We start from the raw sequence: 17,324 nt of genomic DNA, 5'->3' as shown, positions 1-17,324 counted from the left end.
TACGGTTAATCTCCACGCGTGAAGTTAATACCAGTTATATCGGCTTTAACTAATAATAAAATATTTCCATATCGAAATATGAAATATCGAGTTGTGAAAGCTCAGATCTTATCGTAAAGAAAGATGTAAATTTCATCTGGTTGACATAATAGAGATGTTTACGCGGCGAGAAGAAGCTAAAAACTGCGTGCAAATGCAACGAGAAGATCGTGCGAGTTGGCCTCTAGCTCTCTAGCGAGTCTCGATCTTGTTATTACAAACGTCTAATCTACCGCGCGCGCATCTAGCAGAAAATTTATTTCACTTGTACACATTTTTGATTCGGTCGATGCGCATAATTTGCGCGTGTCCGGTCCAAACGCAATATGCAAATTACTTGTTTAATGCAGATGGTTTAAATGTAAAACTCGAAATATCGCTGCATTCCAGGAGCGCGCATTCGCAATATCACTTCATCGCGTAGAGCGCGCGTGTGTGCGTTGAGTTGACGCAAATATTTTCTCACTCCATACTGAAATGTGCGAAATAGTTTCAATCGTGATTTCTTGTAATTTCTTTTTTTTTTTTTTGCTTTTGACAAGATTACTCGTAGACAAATTTTTAAATTTAAAAAAAAGCTGGCAAACTAAACGTGATGTATGTATAGCGAGAGAGATATATTGTCTTACCAGATATCGTATAAGTTGGTGGCCTGAATATCGGTAATAGAATATATAACGGTGGAGAGAGAAGGTTGGCAGTAAGTTATCGCAATATCCTTCACCGGTGAATTTCGACGCCAATACGCTACGGTTCTGCGCCATTCAACCCCTCCGGGCGCGCTCTTCCTCATATTGACTTCGTAACCCGTATTCAGCCGACCATAATTTTCGCGAACCCTGACCAAAATCTCGACAGCCTATCATTCTGCCGTTTCGCGAGGATCGGTTTCCAGTTCGAAGATCCGCTCGGAAATGCCTCTTCCAAGAGCTTGATATACACGCGATTCCCCGATCACGTAACGATACACAAAACGGTCGAACCAATAAACACAGCCCGTGACGGATTCAACGACCAGTATGTGCAGAGCTATACCAATCGCCATCCCCGAGAGTCAGAAACAGCGGTCCACTTAGAATTTTGTTCCTTCTCCTCCCCTCTCTCTCTCTCTCTTTCTCGCTCGTTTTTGCCGTACCCCCGCACGAAACGAATCGGGATCCAGACAATACGTTGCACTTTCGACACGAGCAAAACACGTCAACACGAGCGAAGACTTCGTCCTACTACGCGAGCGAGCGAGCGAGCGAGCGAGCAAGCGCGCGCGCGCACGTGCGTGCCAATCCATTATCCGAATTGGCTTATTGAAATTTCTCGACACTGACGGGGAATGGATGGATATTCATTCGTTCGGCCCGGCACTTCACGACGGCGAGAGAACTCGCTTGTTCGATCTCGTGGTCCCCACGACACGTACGGACGTATGCTTCCCGACAGGGAACGCGACGAGCAACCGTTCGACGAGGGAGCCAGAGCTCGCCATTTAATTTCGTGACTTACGCCTGCTCGCTTAATTGTTTCGGCTGTCGAAGGGCGCTTAGACGCTCGATGCGTCTTTGTCCGCACGGACGTGGAATTTATTCCGAGGAGAGAGAGATTCCAACGATGTCTCTTTCTTTGGAATATAGTTTATATATATCTCGTGATAAAAATATGTGTATATAGTAGTGTTACATACATTTTCTACTCCATTGTGTTATATTTCAATAGTAGTAATGTCTGAGAACGCGTGTAAACTTTTTAATTATTGTCTGAATAATATTGTTTTAATTATTGTCTTCTTAATTGTTGTCTAAAGAGACAATGATATGTGACAATATTAATGTTATATAAATTATACATTATTATACCAGTCTGTCAGTTGTCTTCGAGATGGAAATGTTTCGCGTTTTCCTGACGGTTATCGAGTTGCCACTTCCCATTTTTTATTCCTCTCAAACTGGACACTAAAGAAGATCCCATAGTAGATCGAAACGTTTGCATCAATTGTTAAATCTTCGGAATAAAGAAAAATTTTACCCGAACATCAGGTGTACAGCTCGCCTCCTCCCTATCTTCTTATTAATATTATATAAGCTATTATGGACTATGCATGAAGTTAAAGCGATAAAAAAAACTGTATTTTTATTCCATCATCTCGTCGCGACGCATTTTATTATTTTATTTTTTATTTTTTTTTATTTGTATACCGCGACTACGTTTTTAACACGTTTTATACGTTTCAATATTTTTAACATTTGACATACGCAAACACGCTGAAAATGACTCTTTGCAAACAAAAATTGCGAGAGTACGTCGTCAATCGTCTCTAAAAATAAACGAAATTTCAAACAGAGTATATCTTTATTGCCTACGTAGCAGCTTGCTGTTTAACTCCGTGGCTGACGTCAGCTACACAGCTCACACGGTTAGGATCGTCCACAGTTGTCGAAGGGTCTGCCGGTCTTGCAACCGCGGCAGATGCGCAAAACCCGCATAAATATACCGTTGTTTGTTTGGTCTCGTCGCTGAAGAAGGAAAATCCAAGACACACTCCCGAAATCTCCAGACTCATCCTGCTTGAACGAGCTTTTTATGTTCGTGAAGCGTAATTTCTCGGGTACCAGATATATCGGGCGTCCTTTAAGTGGCGCTGAGCGCTTACAACGTTGCAACGTCATACGTTGGGAACTTTATGAAAGATACAGCACTTAACACACAGACGCACATGAACGTGGGTGTTAGACTAGTTAGCGCAATCTACAAGGGCCATTAGACGGTGCGCCGAAGTTTCATAGACCGCCGAATAAATTCTCGGTTTTACATTCGTCGGTTACGCGCATACATCAGGTCGCGTTGCGCTTTCGCGGTGCGCTTTCGCGTCTCTCCATTTATCGAACCCCTTTCGTACGACGAATCCGCAAAGGCGACCGCAAAATAGGTCCATTAAACGACCCTCCGAAATATCTCGAAACAGACTTCTCCCTCCGGAATGTAATATTATCTCTAAATCCGCGTGCGCGCGCCCCAACTCTCTGCCACCGCGAAACGCTATTGCGCGGTTCAATCCATTTCGGAAGAGAGAAAGATTTAAAAGAGAAGAAAGAGAGAGAGAGAGAGAGAGAGAGAGAGAGAGAGAGAGAGAGAACGCGGCACAACAGACACGTGTTTTGTTTCGCGCGGAAGAATCCACCCTCGTGTATCCAAGGGCTCGTAAATAATACCGTTCTGTATATTTGAATGTTTCTGACGGATCCCGCGTGCCCCACTTGGGAAACAAGCCACGAAACGGCCGCTCCGGTCTTTACGTACGCGCGCGGAGAACGTGTTTTGTATTCGCGAGCGTGTGTGTGCGCGCGCGCGTGCGAAATGTTCAACACGAGCAAGTAAGGACGACACCTCTTCTAAAATTCTTCGCTTTTGTTCACGTCCGGTATCGTCAAGTTTCGCGCGAATGTTCTTCGCGGCCCGGGGAAAAACGTGTTGCAGAAAAGGTCACAGCGCGCACGGGGGGGTGTGGCGCCAGGAGATACGCAGAGTTTCTCGAGAGCGCGTGAATTCGAGAATTCGCCCGTACCGAGGCGGCGCGCCGAGCAATAACTCACCCGATGCCCCGCCGCGAAGCTTAGTGACGCGCACCGTACGCGCATTTTATTCCGCAAGAGGCCATTCCCGGTAAAGCGTGTAATCCGGTTATTAATGAGGGTGGTAATCGCGCGGCTACATCGTGTACGATGGTAAAAAATGATGTGCGCTCGTTGCGGCTGGCACGTACGCTTCGGAAGCTAATGCGTTTTCGGTAGGGAGAGTCTGAATGATTGATTGCCGCCGCGGCTAAGAAATGCGCGCCTCCTCCACTTATGACCACCACTCTCTCTTCTGTATTTACCACCCCGGAGAAAGAGAGACTTTTGAAATTGCGCATACGCAAACACAGTAATATGAACGGACTTTCAGGGTGCGATGTCGCGCGGTGAACGGACGCACACATTTCTGTACTCCACTTAGGAAGCATCGCAAACTCCGCTCGAGTGTGAGTCACGCCATAATATTGCTTCTCGGAATCACATCATTGGATCAACCTGTTACGCCTGTACATATCGGGGAAACGTTGATTTTCGCATTATACAAGCGTTGTGTGTTTCTTGGTATCCACGACAGAGCGATGTATGTATGTACGTACCTGTCCCTCACGACTCGGGGAATGACGCGCGCGTGGATGGACGCGAGGGATGGATCCGAAATCATATTTCACGTCGGTCGATGTGAGATTAATAACGGTCGGACACGTTTCGATTTCCCAGAAGTGCCGTCAGCGGTTCCGTCTTCGCGTAGACCGCACAGGAACGTTGTGAACAGGACCTCTTAGCTGCCGAGAATACTGCGCGCAGACGTCGTCAGGGAAAGGGAGAGTCGGTGGTTAATTACTACTTTGACGGTCGGTGGTTACCATCGCGCGCGGCGGTGGCGCGCGGGGGATGATTCCTCACGGTGGAGCGAATCTGCCATAAACACTCCGCGGAACGGTAATAGCCACCTGGAAAGAGTGGCCTCATTGTTCCGTCCCATTGTCTTGCGTCGCGCGATTGGACTCACTCCTTTCTCTCTCTCTCTCTCTATCTCTTTTGCGCGCTCTCGACTCCTAAAATTAACCGACTGACATCTACTACTCACACGCCGGTACCAATTACACTTGCGTTCTTAATTAGCGGCAATGGGCTCGTCAACGATCTCCGTCCGCTTTCACGCGAGCGTCTCCTCAAAGACCTTCTTCAATCATCGCGTTGAATGATGAGCGGAAAACACACAGTTCTATGATTCGTGGAAGTGATTTGACGAAAATTGATTTAATGCGTCATCTGTCCGCGTCGAATAGAAGCGAAATATAAATGTTTCTTGACGTCTTGTAATTTCCGCGAGAAATTTATTTTAAACGCGCGTTGCAATACGCAACCGCTCGAAGAAATATACGATACCGTTTTCGTGATTCGTTTGTTTACGGATGAAATTTTAATTAAATGCATTTTTTTTTATCGATCCCGATTTGGTCGTGTATAAAGTACGGCGCAGCAGTGCTTTGTAAACAGACGAACAAGGTGCAACCACTTTGAAAACAAGAGCAACTTATTCCGATAACGACCGTGAAAGAAAAGTTCGCCGTGTTCTCCGGGCCGATGAGAGAAAGAACCGCTTGGCGGTTCGTGGGCAGTAAATCAAGTTTCCTCCTCTCCGGACCCGAAGACCCGGAGTGGAACTGTCCGGTACTGTTTGGCTAAAGCACGACGGGGCGCCAACTGGGTGAAAAGCGGCGCGTATATATAAGACGGGCGATGGGCGGGTCTCGTTAGCCGCTGACAGGAAGGCGCGCGTATAGCTCATCGCGTCGAATGGCCTTCCGGTGCTGTGAAAACCACCGGCGAAACACGTTCTGAATAAGGTTGTGAATGTCGGTTCCGTGGGCGTTCGCCGTTTGAACGGCAAAATGGATGAAGGATCGATCGACGAAGAATCCGAAAGACTGAACTGCCACGTGACGCAATGGTCTGACATTTTTGAACGATTAATGCAAAAAGAGGGGACCGCGGACAGAGATTAACGAAGACGAGACATTCGATACTATTAAAAAAGAAAGCGCACAAACATGTGTGCGTTTGTGTGGTGTGTGTGTGTTTGTGTGTAATCAATTTAGATTTTTGTCACATGTTCCATCTTATAAATTGTATCGAACCGTTCAATGAAACTTTGTGTGTGTGTTATATATACACGTAAACAAAATGTAATCGCGCGTTACGGATTAAAACTGACAAAAATATAAAGTTTCATTAATTTCTGACTCCGACGTTTCCGCTAAGATCCTGAACTTTTCCTTATGCAGGACCAACCACCGGTAACGGAAGTCCAGTCCGATATAAGACATTATGCGAAGGGAGGCGTTACGACGCGAGAGGAGGAAAATCTATTTCACAAACGTTTGTCACGACTGGATATTTTAACAGTCCCACAGAATCTTTTTTCAGCTGCGTGTACGCGATAGTAGCGCTGCTGGCCGCCGTCGTAAAATGGATGACGTTGGAAGGAAGGTCGATGGACGAAGAAAAGCTACGACAACAAAAAGTTATCCCCTTGGCTCGAGATCTGACTCTCGCCGGAGTAGCGGAAGCGCCAGGATTGCAGCGAAAGTCCGCAAGAAAACGAACGCGCGGCTAAGTGCTCGTTTCGTAATTATCTTTGAGAGAGAACGCCGGTGTGCTTACCAAACGAACTTTTTCAACCGGCATTCCTCTTGATGAACCTTAGTTTAATTATGATATATAATTATTAAATTGAATAGCAAAAATATAAACTAATCACGTTTTCCGCGTTAACTTCCTCTTCCACTTGTTCGTAAGAGAGTGTCTAGAAACTTTCTCGCTCTTTCCCTCGAATTAATTTTAAATCCACTTGACACCCGTATATTATAGTAGTCGCTGATAAACTAATTATATGTGAACTCTAATACGTTTTCTCTACGAGAGAAAAACAAAACGATCAGAATTGCTGCTAATCAAGGCGCAGAATATATATACTTACGACGATTTGCGCGACAGGTTCTTTTTGGATATCATTATTGCGCAGTTTTAAGATCATTTAACATCTTTAATCGCGCGTTTCCGGACTAATATCGACGTGTACGCAGCGTGCGATGGAAAAGCAACACACAAAAATACAAAATAAAAAGGATTCTTATCCCGAGAACATTCGGAGAAAGCGAAACATGGGAGATAGTCGGGACTAGTCTGGTTCGCTCGTTTTCTTGTTTTCCTGTCGCCGCGCGCAGGGGCGCATTGACCGGGAAAGTGACCGGACGGTTGCTGTGTTCGCAAATGCTGCGCGCATTATTGCGGGAACGCGGAGACACACACGTTTTTCCACACCCGAATGGCGAACGACGCGCACGCCGCGAATATCTCGGAACGCGATACCGGTCGTACATCGCGCTACGCCCTGCCTCAAATTAGTTGCAGACGTTTCATTTATAATAGCGTCGACCATTATGCCACCCGGATACAATGGCATTGTGCGCCGACGACGAGTTCTCACCCTCCTCCCGGGGTCACACACGCACCGCTCTCTCGTGTGTTACGAGAAGAACAATCTGAAAATTCACCGGTCCCCGCATCGGCCGCTCGCTGCAGCTTGAATCTCCCCTCCCCTTCGTGTGCGGTGGATACGTGTCGGCGATGCGAGCCGACCGCCCCGTGAAAATTTCAACGTTTAGACCGCTTTTAATCCGACGCCCGCTTCGCCGACCATCGCACCATTAATCGCCATGAGAAGCGACTTCGACGAATGAATCATCCGTTTTGACTTTCGTCAAGGGGGGAGCGAGCGCGTCTCGTCCACCGTGTGCATCGCACAGATCTCGAGAGAAATAACCGTGAAAACATGGATTAGTGTTGTCATGTGGGAGAGATGTTCTTTCTGCGGTCAGAATGCCGAAAGAACCGAGTCATCCTGAGTTTTTGAGAGTTTTCCCGCAAGATCGTGAGGGCGGCGAGTCCACAGGGAAAGGCGGAAGTCCGCGGAAAAGTAACCGTGACGTTTCTCTTAATTGCCGTGGCTTGAGCGGATTATTATAAATGTAGGTGTTTTTTTTTTTTTTTTTTTTTTTAACCGACCGCCAACGCAACAAAAGAGCCGGGCTGCGTAAAGCCCAAAACTATGTAAATTTCGGTCATCGCGACGAGCGATAATGTGCGCGCGAGAAGAATTAAAAGTTAACCGGCTAACCGTGCGAGTCGCGTATTATCAAAGTCACGCAGCTCTTTCTGACGGAAGAGACGGACCGACGTGATTAAAGTTTAACGCGTGCTTGGGTCAGCGAAAAAAAAAAAAACTAAAAAAAAAAAGAAAAAAAAGTCACTTGTCCGGCCGGCGCGCTGGCCGGGAGATACGAGTGGCATTCCACGTTATCGCTCGCGTCCCTCGTCATACCGGGGGGTTATATCGGGGCAGCGTATATATATCCTTCAGGAATTCCTGGACGGTCCCCGGGCGATTTAAGGGCGAGACGGACTTCCGGATTTTTCTGCGGTAACTTTTTTTTTTTTCTTTTTTTTCTTTACTTGAGCGACACGGTAAATCATACGGCGGACCCTTCGCGACGGCGGTAACGCGTCTTGGAAAATCTTTTCCGACAGTCGCGCCCGGCGGCCCAATTAAAATGCTCGCACCGCGCCGAAAAACTCCGTGGGTACGAGGAACGTTCGGCGCGCGCGGTTGTTCGCGCGGCCGTTTGCACGCCAGTGATGCGCAAACTTTGCGAGAGCGTTGATAAATCTCATCCGGCCCGTGACAGATTTCCGCAAAAAATTCACGAGAGCACGTGTGCGTCAGTCCCGGGCGCTGCTAAATCTTTCCGCCGTGCAGCTTTCCGAGAATTGTTAATGTTGCTGCCGTTCGCATCGTTGGATGTTATTGATCATCAATTCTGCATGTATTGATGAACAGCTACGAAAAAAACCACCATCATTTACGAGAGAATGACAGATCAGTAAATTTGTTTTTTCATAGAGAAATATAGTTTTGCCATATGTAAAAGCGGCGCTTTTTAAAAGTTTTCAAACTTTTTTACTAGTTTTTTACTTAAACATTTTTTAAATTATTCTTGTAACTCTTTACAGTGAAAAGTCTCGTAAAGAATGTTATACATGCGCGCGTTTACCAGCGTGCGTTTCTAAAATAAATATTATTTTGCTCGCGAACACGTAGTAGTAATATGTGTTTTACATATTAATCGCGATCGTTAATTAAACCCAAACATGTCGTTAAAAGTGCTCCGCTTGCACAAATAAATACAATTTACACAAAGCTACGGGCATAAAATTCAACCGTTAACGGCAATTTTGTACTCGTATTGTTTTTTCATAACGAGTCCGCATTGTTTTTGCCGACGTTCCTGTCAGCGCGAGCTTTAACGATCCGTTAATGAAATTAATGACACGACTTGACGATAAAGTTTTTAACAAATTTACAACCGCGACGAACCGGACAAGAAAGTCCTCGGGGCCAATACTTTATTTCCTACTTGCTGGGAAATCCCTTTGTCACTTTTACTATCGTACCGTGTGACACACAATGGCTACACGCAGAACACCGAGTAATATCGAGCATCATAGAGAGAAAGAGAAAGAGAGAGAGAGAGAGAGAGAGGGGGAGAGAGAGAAAACACACGTGCGTTCCAACCAACGTTTTACAGCTCGCTGTCGCGTAGAAGCTTTCAAAGCGTAAAGCACAGTGGGAAGAGTCGAATTTCACACAATTCGGCTTCGCGACGCGTTAGTAGGATGGAAAGGGGGGCGTAGCAAAATTGTTTTTCTGCCTCGTGTTGTTGGCGTCATTTACAAAAAGAAAATAGAGAGAGAGAGAGAGAGAGAGAGAGAGAGACGAAAATTATTCCCTTCTTTTGTCTTCTAAAGAGATTTTACCATCTACGAAACTGAACAGAAATACTAACTTAATGGTCTACTACCAGAGAAATAGCAACATCGAGGACAATGTAGAACACGACAATTGTTGACGATAACGATGAGATAAACAATAATGGGGAGATCAAAATTATGAGACGTGTATAAAAGAAATAGAGAGAAGAGAGATAAGAAAAGCGGACGGAGTGATAAGGAGTACACACGCACATACGCGCGCATGTTCTGTCATTTGTTTTGACTTATTTTTCCTGAACCAATCAACATTGAAAATGTGTACGAACCGCTATTAGAAAATTACACTCGCAGCAATCGCGTCATTAAACCCCCTAAGCGATGAAGACGATCGAGTCCGCGTGAAGGATCGCATTACCGAGCTCTAGAGAATAAAGTGGAGAGATGTAGAGGTAACACACAGACTACGCGCGTCTACGATGAAAGCAACAAGACCAAAATCGCGGCGGTAAATAGCGGCGCGGAAAGAGAGACGTAACGTGGAAGGCGTGGAATGTAAAGAAAGCACGATAAAACCCCCGAGAAACCGAGCGAGAGAAAGAAAGAAAGAAAGAAAGAAGAACCGGCTGGGGCGTTTGTGCGCGGAAGAGGAAAAAACGACGGGGAAGAAAGAAAGAATATGAACGTCGGACCAGAAGGGAAAGAGAAGGCTCGGCGGAGGGGTAGAAGTGAGCAGCTTTTCCACGACGACGGCGAAGGGGGGCGTCCCGACGCTGCGCCGAGAATTACGAGGCTCAGGTGTGCGCGGGTACATTATTAAAAAACAAGAAACCTCATCATTTTCGCCGGCTCTCGTAAAGATATTAAACGAAGGGGGACTTTATGTTGCCGGCGGTGCTTCGTCGCGTGCGCTCGCTCGCGCGCCGAGGCACGCGCACACACGGCGGGGATTTCCGCTTCGTGTTTCGCCGAGAGACGCGCGCACGCATATACCTACGCGTACTCGAGTCACGCTCTATCTCGATAGGGATAGGATAGGTGACAACGAACCTTCGCCTGAAGGAAGGAAACGCGCGCGCATCAATTCGCGCGAATTTCCGCTCATTGTTCGCCAGCGCTTGTCGTTTTACGCTTTATTATACGATACCAGCTCGTTTTGATGGCTCATTATGGCTCTAATGAGTTATATTCGATTCGACTACACCCAGCTGTGTTACGCTACGTGGTTACAGTGATACATGTTAATTGGAATCTTCTGCCACGTAATTGAGACAGTTTGCGCGTGCGCGCGCGCGCGCGCACGCGAAGAGAATTGGTTTTTTAGAATTTAGTGTTAACCACCGCGTTATGTGATTTATCTGTTTTTTTTTTTTTTTTTTTTTTTGTAATAAAGCCATTTATGTTAGAAATATCTTGGCGCAAAAAACCCAGTGTGGGAAGAAATATCGCGACCAATAGCCGAAAAGCTATAAAACGCAATTCGCAAACAGCATAGACTGGAATACTAGCGATATACTAGCGGATAATCGATACAATATTCTCTCTTTCTCTCTCTCTCTTTCTCTTTCAGACATCCGTTAATAACTATAGCAGTAAAGGTTGTTGTTTTTTTTCTTTTCGTCGGCGCTTATGGCTTCTCTTTTGCGAACTTTAAAACGCATGCAGCAAACTCGGTTCCGATGTGTGCCGTGTGTCTTGTACTCCGCGGCCGCTTCTTTCGCCACGTGTACCTTCTCCGGCATCGACTGGTGTCAGCAAGTCGGGTTCCCAGTTCGATTCCGTTACCATCGTAGACGGCGCGCGCTCTACGACGTGGGTATACGTGTGCGGCGCGCACACAAACAACGCGTATACAGACAACGATCAACACGGACCGTAGGAGGCAGACCTCACAAAGAGAAACGCGGAGAGAGAGAGAAAGGGAGGGGGGAGATAGAGAGGAGAGAGACAGAGTCCGGCGCGCTTGCGGAAAGTTGGTGCTAACAAGCAGGTGTTGCAGGTGCCACGAAGCCTCTATCTTACCTATGCCACCATCGCCGTTGCCTTTCACACCATCTCCGCCACCTCCGACGAGCGCGCATTGACTCGCTCTCCCTCTCGCGCGCGCAACACCGTAGAGTTTTCACTAATCTCCTCACACACGTTGCACAAAATCCGCAGGAACTCAGAAAGGAGGTTTAGTCATCTTTCCCAATTGCGCAATTCCAATGTCCGCGTTTAATATCGCACGCTTCTATCGTTACGGTGTGTACTCATCCGGGCACGTACTTACGCATTATATCGTGTAACTAGCACGATGTACTCGCGCAGAAAGGCAAGAGAGAGAGAATATCTCGGGTTCGAGATCTTCGAATACACATTAACGTCCGGACGCTCCTCGGAGCGCTGTCACGCTCGATCGAGTCGGACGTCGGCTCCTAACACCGCTCAATCATACCGGCGATCCGTTTTATTTCATCTTTCCGGGGCGACGTTTGTAACAATTTTTTTTTCAGAGATGATATCGTTACAAAAATTGCAGAAAGAGAGTTGAAGAGAGAGAGAGAGAGAGAGAGAGAGAGAGAGAGAGAGAGAGAGAAAGAAATGTCGCACTACTTGTATTTTTGTTCAATAAATTCTCTTGTGATATATTTTTACAAATAAAAAAAACGCGCATTTGTGACAGAGAAATAATTGATTTGTGATCCGAGGAGAAAACTCCAAGGTTGAATACACAAGATCGCGCGTGATCCTCCCGTCTCTCTCTCTCTCTCTCGACACAAGGATCCTTTTGCGCCCTTTTTTCGCGCTTTTCAATCCTACATGTGTGTTTGAATGCGTCAGCGCGAAATGGTGAATGATACGCCGAGTTTCTTTGCGAGCATCTAAGTTAGGAGAGAGGAAGAAAAAGAATGTCCACACACACGCGGCGCGGTGAGTGTACGACCAGCTAGACTGTTGATTTAAGCACGGCGGAACGTCGCGAGAGGATTGGTAACGTTTGCATGGGTGCGAACGTATTTTCGTTCCGCGGTGAAAGAACCTTCACGCGAACTATTTATACTGTGCACGTGAGACGCGTATACAGTTTTATCGCGTTTACGGTTTTATAGCGGCCATTTATCGCGGGACATTAAAAACCCACTTTAGGTCACACAATGCGTGAATAACTCTCGTGTTAGGACACACACATCACATCAGTTAGCCGCCGAAAGCGCATATCTTCGTCATGTCCTTATCTCGAGAGATCTTTTTTTTTTTTCTCTCATACGTCAAAGAACACGCGATTTATCCACGAGCAATTAATTTCTTTCATCTAACGTTGAGAGAAAAAGTACTGGCGTTAGAGAGAAGAAAAAGCGTTGTACACTTTCTTGCGATTACACGACCGTACATTTTTTTTATGGGAGATTAAATCAGATTATATTAAATCACTCGGTGGTAATTAAAAGAAATTCGTTTTTTTTTTTTTTTTTGTTAGTCACACTTTACATAAGCGTTATTTAACGCGGTCTTAAGCGCCGGTCGCTTGTTCAACGAAAATACGACGTCTGGATGTGTGGTATAGAGAAAAAGTTTCCAGTGAGATATACCTCGTTTCTACTCTATCAATTTCCTCGACGTAAATCTGCGACCATAATCAAAGTTGGTACCTACGACGTTGGTGCTACGACCTCTGCCCTCGGCAAACAGCTGACTTCGGAAACTCGCATAGTCCGGGATAGATAATGCGGACATACATATTGCAACGCTGCTATGGTATCGTGCCAGTTGAATCGTTGTTCTTGTCCATTCGTCGGCGAGGAATGTCGCGGAACACGCGAGGTTCGCTCACTTGAACTCTTCTCCATTCCTCCCGCTTTTCTCTCCTCTCTCTCTCTCTCTCTCTCTCTCTTTTTCTTCGCGTGTATCTCCTGAACTTTTAGCGGTTTGCGCTACGGTGGCCTCCTGTCGTCGCCTTGAGACAAACTGCTGGGTTCTTAGGTGTTTAAACTTTGCTGTATGCACATATGTGCGCATAGATGAAAGGTTATTCGGCTGCGTTAAACTGTGAAAGTACAACAATGAAGCAAAGTTGAGTGAGAAAGTTTGAGTAAAGATTTAATAACGTTTTTGCCACACGCGACACTTGCGATCTATTTGTTTTTCGTACTTCAGAGTTTTGTTCACAATAGAACATTTGTTTTACGCGGATAAATATTTTTTCTTCTTGCCCCTCCCATTGACAGTTATTAAATCTTTGCGCTCGCAATGATTCTTGATAACGTTTTTGAAAAACAACGATATTACGACACTTATTTTTGTATTACACGTATAAGAACTAAATTGCACCCAAGTACCGCGCACGCACGCGGTACTAAGTCCACGAGGCATGATATTAGTCGGCGCTAAGTTAGGAATCTCTCCCGATTTCCGGTAACAACGTGGAGCTGTAACAACACAACCTCTTAGCTTCGCGGCGAGACGTAATTTCGCAGAAAAGAGATTTGTCTTGTACCAGCTCGGGCTCTCGAGGAAGCGTGTAGCCACTAATTGCGTTGCGTTAATAGCGGCCATCATCTATGCTTACCGGCTTTAAACGCAGCTTACACCGCCGGAACGACTACAAACTGATTATACAGGGAACAGCCGAGATTTCTCTGCGTTTAATCAACGAGAGAGAAAAAAAGTTTCTGATTAAAAAGCATTGAAAATTTTTAATCTAAAATAACGGTTTTAATAACCGCGAGTCTTAAGAATGTTTTCTTTCTCTCTCTCTCTCTCTCTCTCTCTCTCTCTCTCTCTCTCTCTCTCTCTCTCTCTCTCTTTCGGAATTATTCTGCGATGAAAAACAAAAACGATATTTTTCAATGTTGCAAATCTATCTAAAAAAACTGAGTAATCACAGCGAAACGCACGTATCTGTTGTATATTTTTTTTTATCAAGCGAGATCTAACGAGAAAAGACCGCTTTTAAACGTGTTCCATATTGATATATAAAAGAAGACGATATTCGATAGATTTCGATATATCTTTAGATTGCGTCGCGTTATATACATATGTATGTGCAAAATCGAACGTTTGTACATGCGCGTACGCGTATATGCGTGCGTGTGCGTGTGCGCGTGTGTGTGTGCGTATAAAATTGTCAGAGCACGTATCTTTGATATTTCAAAAATCGGTGGAAGTACAATCATCCAAAGCGAAATGATCCGTACAAATATGTACCCGACTGCTCGTCTAATCTCTCGCGCCGCCCGGCAAATACTGTGTGACAAAGCGTCAATATTGAAATATCTTATCATAAAAAGCGCCGTGCATACGTAAAATATATCGGAAATATACCGACGTGTCGTCGCACGTATTGAAAACAAAAAAAAAGATTATTGTTATCAAGTATCGTACCTTGCAAGAGCGACAGGATACACAAAAAGATTTATTTAATCTGTCATTTACGATGAAAGAAGCGATGAAGAGAAAAAAATCATATAACTTTCTCTCTCGATTTCTTCTGTATAAACATCGAACGATAAACCACTTCGTGTTGGTTCTTCTATCAATCAGGTCAACGTTGAATACGAACCAACGACGGCAGGAAAAACGCGTGAAATCGATAACACGCGAGCAATAAAGAGTGTGTTGACTTGTTCAATAAAAACACAAATCACGAATCACGGTGCAAGTTATACTCCTGACATATTGTATTGTGAATCTTCAATTTCAGCTGTGCGAGTCACGAATATGAGAAATACAGCTGCTAGCCAGAGATTTGGCGAAAGCCTTTCCCGAGGGGTGAAGAGAGGTGGTCGAGGCAGTCGGCGAGAGAAGCTTAGACCCGTAAGCTCGCGGGCTTTGCTCCGCGTCAGGAGATCGACGGTCCTGTATTTCCTATATCCCGGATGTTCCTTCGGGAGTATAGTCCAGATCCTGGCCATCCCTCGTTAAATCCCGGGGGTATACGCGCGAAAGATCGCCTAGATCGTGTGCGTACGCCTGGCGATCTTGGTTTTCGAACGTGTGTATAAATCCGCCATCTCTGCGATTCGGATGAGAGCGCCGACTTCTCAAGAAAGAGGTGCTATCGTTCATATGTATGTTGATAACCTTACTTCTTCTGCGAATTGAGCAAAAAGATCTTCGCAAGCGCAGCGACGAGATCGTCTTCAGATGTGTTTATGTAATTAATTTTAGATAACGCGCAACGTAGTTACATCAAACGTATTATTATTATTATTATTATTATTATTTTAATAAACTTTCTTTACTTAGCTGATATTTTACTTTGCTTATATTTTTATCACCTAAATCTTTGATTGAGTAACGGAGTCTGAAAAAAATCTCAAAACAACATACGCCGCCTTTGAAGTCGCAGATAAGAAAGCAAAGAAAGAATAACGATATCTCTCTTTTATCTACTGTAAACCTGACTTGAGAGGATTACAAACAACGCCAAATGAAAACGACACGATCGTTTCCACGAATGCGCGTATCTTTTTAAATCCGACAATAAACGCGGCCTACGACGATTCGTGAGAATTCCGGTTTTGTGACGTCCGACGAGATCTCCCGAGTTCGAATATCGGAGTATGAAAGAGAGATGTGTAAGGAGAGGGAACGTCGAAGAAAGCAAATCCGTTTCTCGGTCGCGTATCGTTCGCGTCTATCTACAATGGCGAGATTTCTGAAAATATCCTGCAGCGGAAATTCACCGTGAAGGAGTCGTAGGATTTGGATGCGAGAAAGAAAAATAAAAAAAGAGAAGAAAGACATAAGGAATAAAAAGTTTCCGAAAATGCGCAGGCAAATAAGGCGGGCAAATAACCGGATCTACGGTGTATAGACCCGCGACGACGATCTTCGAAGGCTAAATAGCCGGCTTAGATTCTGATCGGTATTAAGCTGTCAAGGGTTGCTTTTTCAAATTCCTCTTGTCGGTTTTAATCCCATTCTATGGAATGAAGCCGTCTTCAACCCCCCCAGATGTCAGATGTCGCCGTGGAACCCACGCCGCGACGAGATGCGTGTGTTTACGCGCCATGCGCATCGTGTGACTCCGTTAATCTCCTCTCCCTTTTGCAAAAAGGGGTTGGTCCAGTCTTTTCGAACACGCTCTCGGCGTTTAGCATATTCCCCCGTATATACTTCGGGAGACAACACTTTCGCCACCCCGCACTTTTATCGCGGCGCGACGGGAGTGACGACATGTGCGACGAAAATGGAAATTGGCAGAATAAAGGAAGATCAGAAATTTAAAAGAGTAAAATTTCGTTAGGTTTGTTTTTTAATGGATTCGTATGGTCGCGCCGTCTGTTAGGGAAATTATGACGACGTTGATAATTGTTTCAAATATAATATCGATATAATGTCGAGAGAAAAAGAGAGAGATGCGATATTTTAGTTTTAATTTGTTGGAAAAATACTTCTATATAAAACACACATTAGACCTTTGCTAATTTATTTATAATACACACGCGCGCGCACACTTGCCGGTTGCTATAAAAAGTTTACTTATAGTTTATCAATAATGGAAAGTTTTTAACGCAAAGGACATAAATAAATAAAAAGTGCATAAATAGAAGTTTTCCAATATGTGCGAGAAATAGATATAGAAATGTGCAATCACAAGTTTTCTTTTACCTAGCGCGATGATAGATTGCATTAATTTGTCGCGTTTATCAAATATCGCGTTTCGTCATTTATTCGTTTGACATGTGGCTCACGTCGTATGTGTCTAGACAATGCACCCGTCGGCGCGTTAATGCAGTCGATCACTATGCAAAAAGAAACCGTTGTCGTCGGCAATTCTTGTTACTAACCGCCCGACGGAAATCGAGACGCGGGAATTCGAACCATCGCGTCGCTTCTCGAAGGGTGTGCGGAAACATTCGACGAACGCTCGAGGACGTCGAGGGTAATGTCAGGTCATGAGCA

At 45.1% G+C, this 17,324-nt stretch overlaps 1 protein-coding gene across 1 annotated transcript in view; it reads right to left on the bottom strand.

Moving 5' to 3' along the window:
* LOC109855961 (discoidin domain-containing receptor 2-like) overlaps positions 1-13,086 on the bottom strand; it is a 113,816-nt gene extending 100,730 nt beyond the window's left edge. Inside the window, exon 1 of the mRNA XM_020430716.1 lies at positions 13,067-13,086. The gene's annotated coding sequence lies outside the window, so the exon portion shown is untranslated. The remainder of the gene's footprint in view (positions 1-13,066) is intronic.
* Between the last annotated feature and the right edge of the window lie 4,238 nt (positions 13,087-17,324).

This window comes from Pseudomyrmex gracilis, unplaced genomic scaffold (genome assembly GCF_002006095.1).
Source record: "Pseudomyrmex gracilis isolate BER0280 unplaced genomic scaffold, ASM200609v1 scaffold_103, whole genome shotgun sequence".
In the NCBI taxonomy this organism is placed as follows: Eukaryota; Metazoa; Arthropoda; class Insecta; order Hymenoptera; family Formicidae; genus Pseudomyrmex; species Pseudomyrmex gracilis.
The sequence above is the reverse complement of the archived record's forward strand: the minus strand, read 5'-3'. Positions and strand labels throughout refer to the sequence as shown.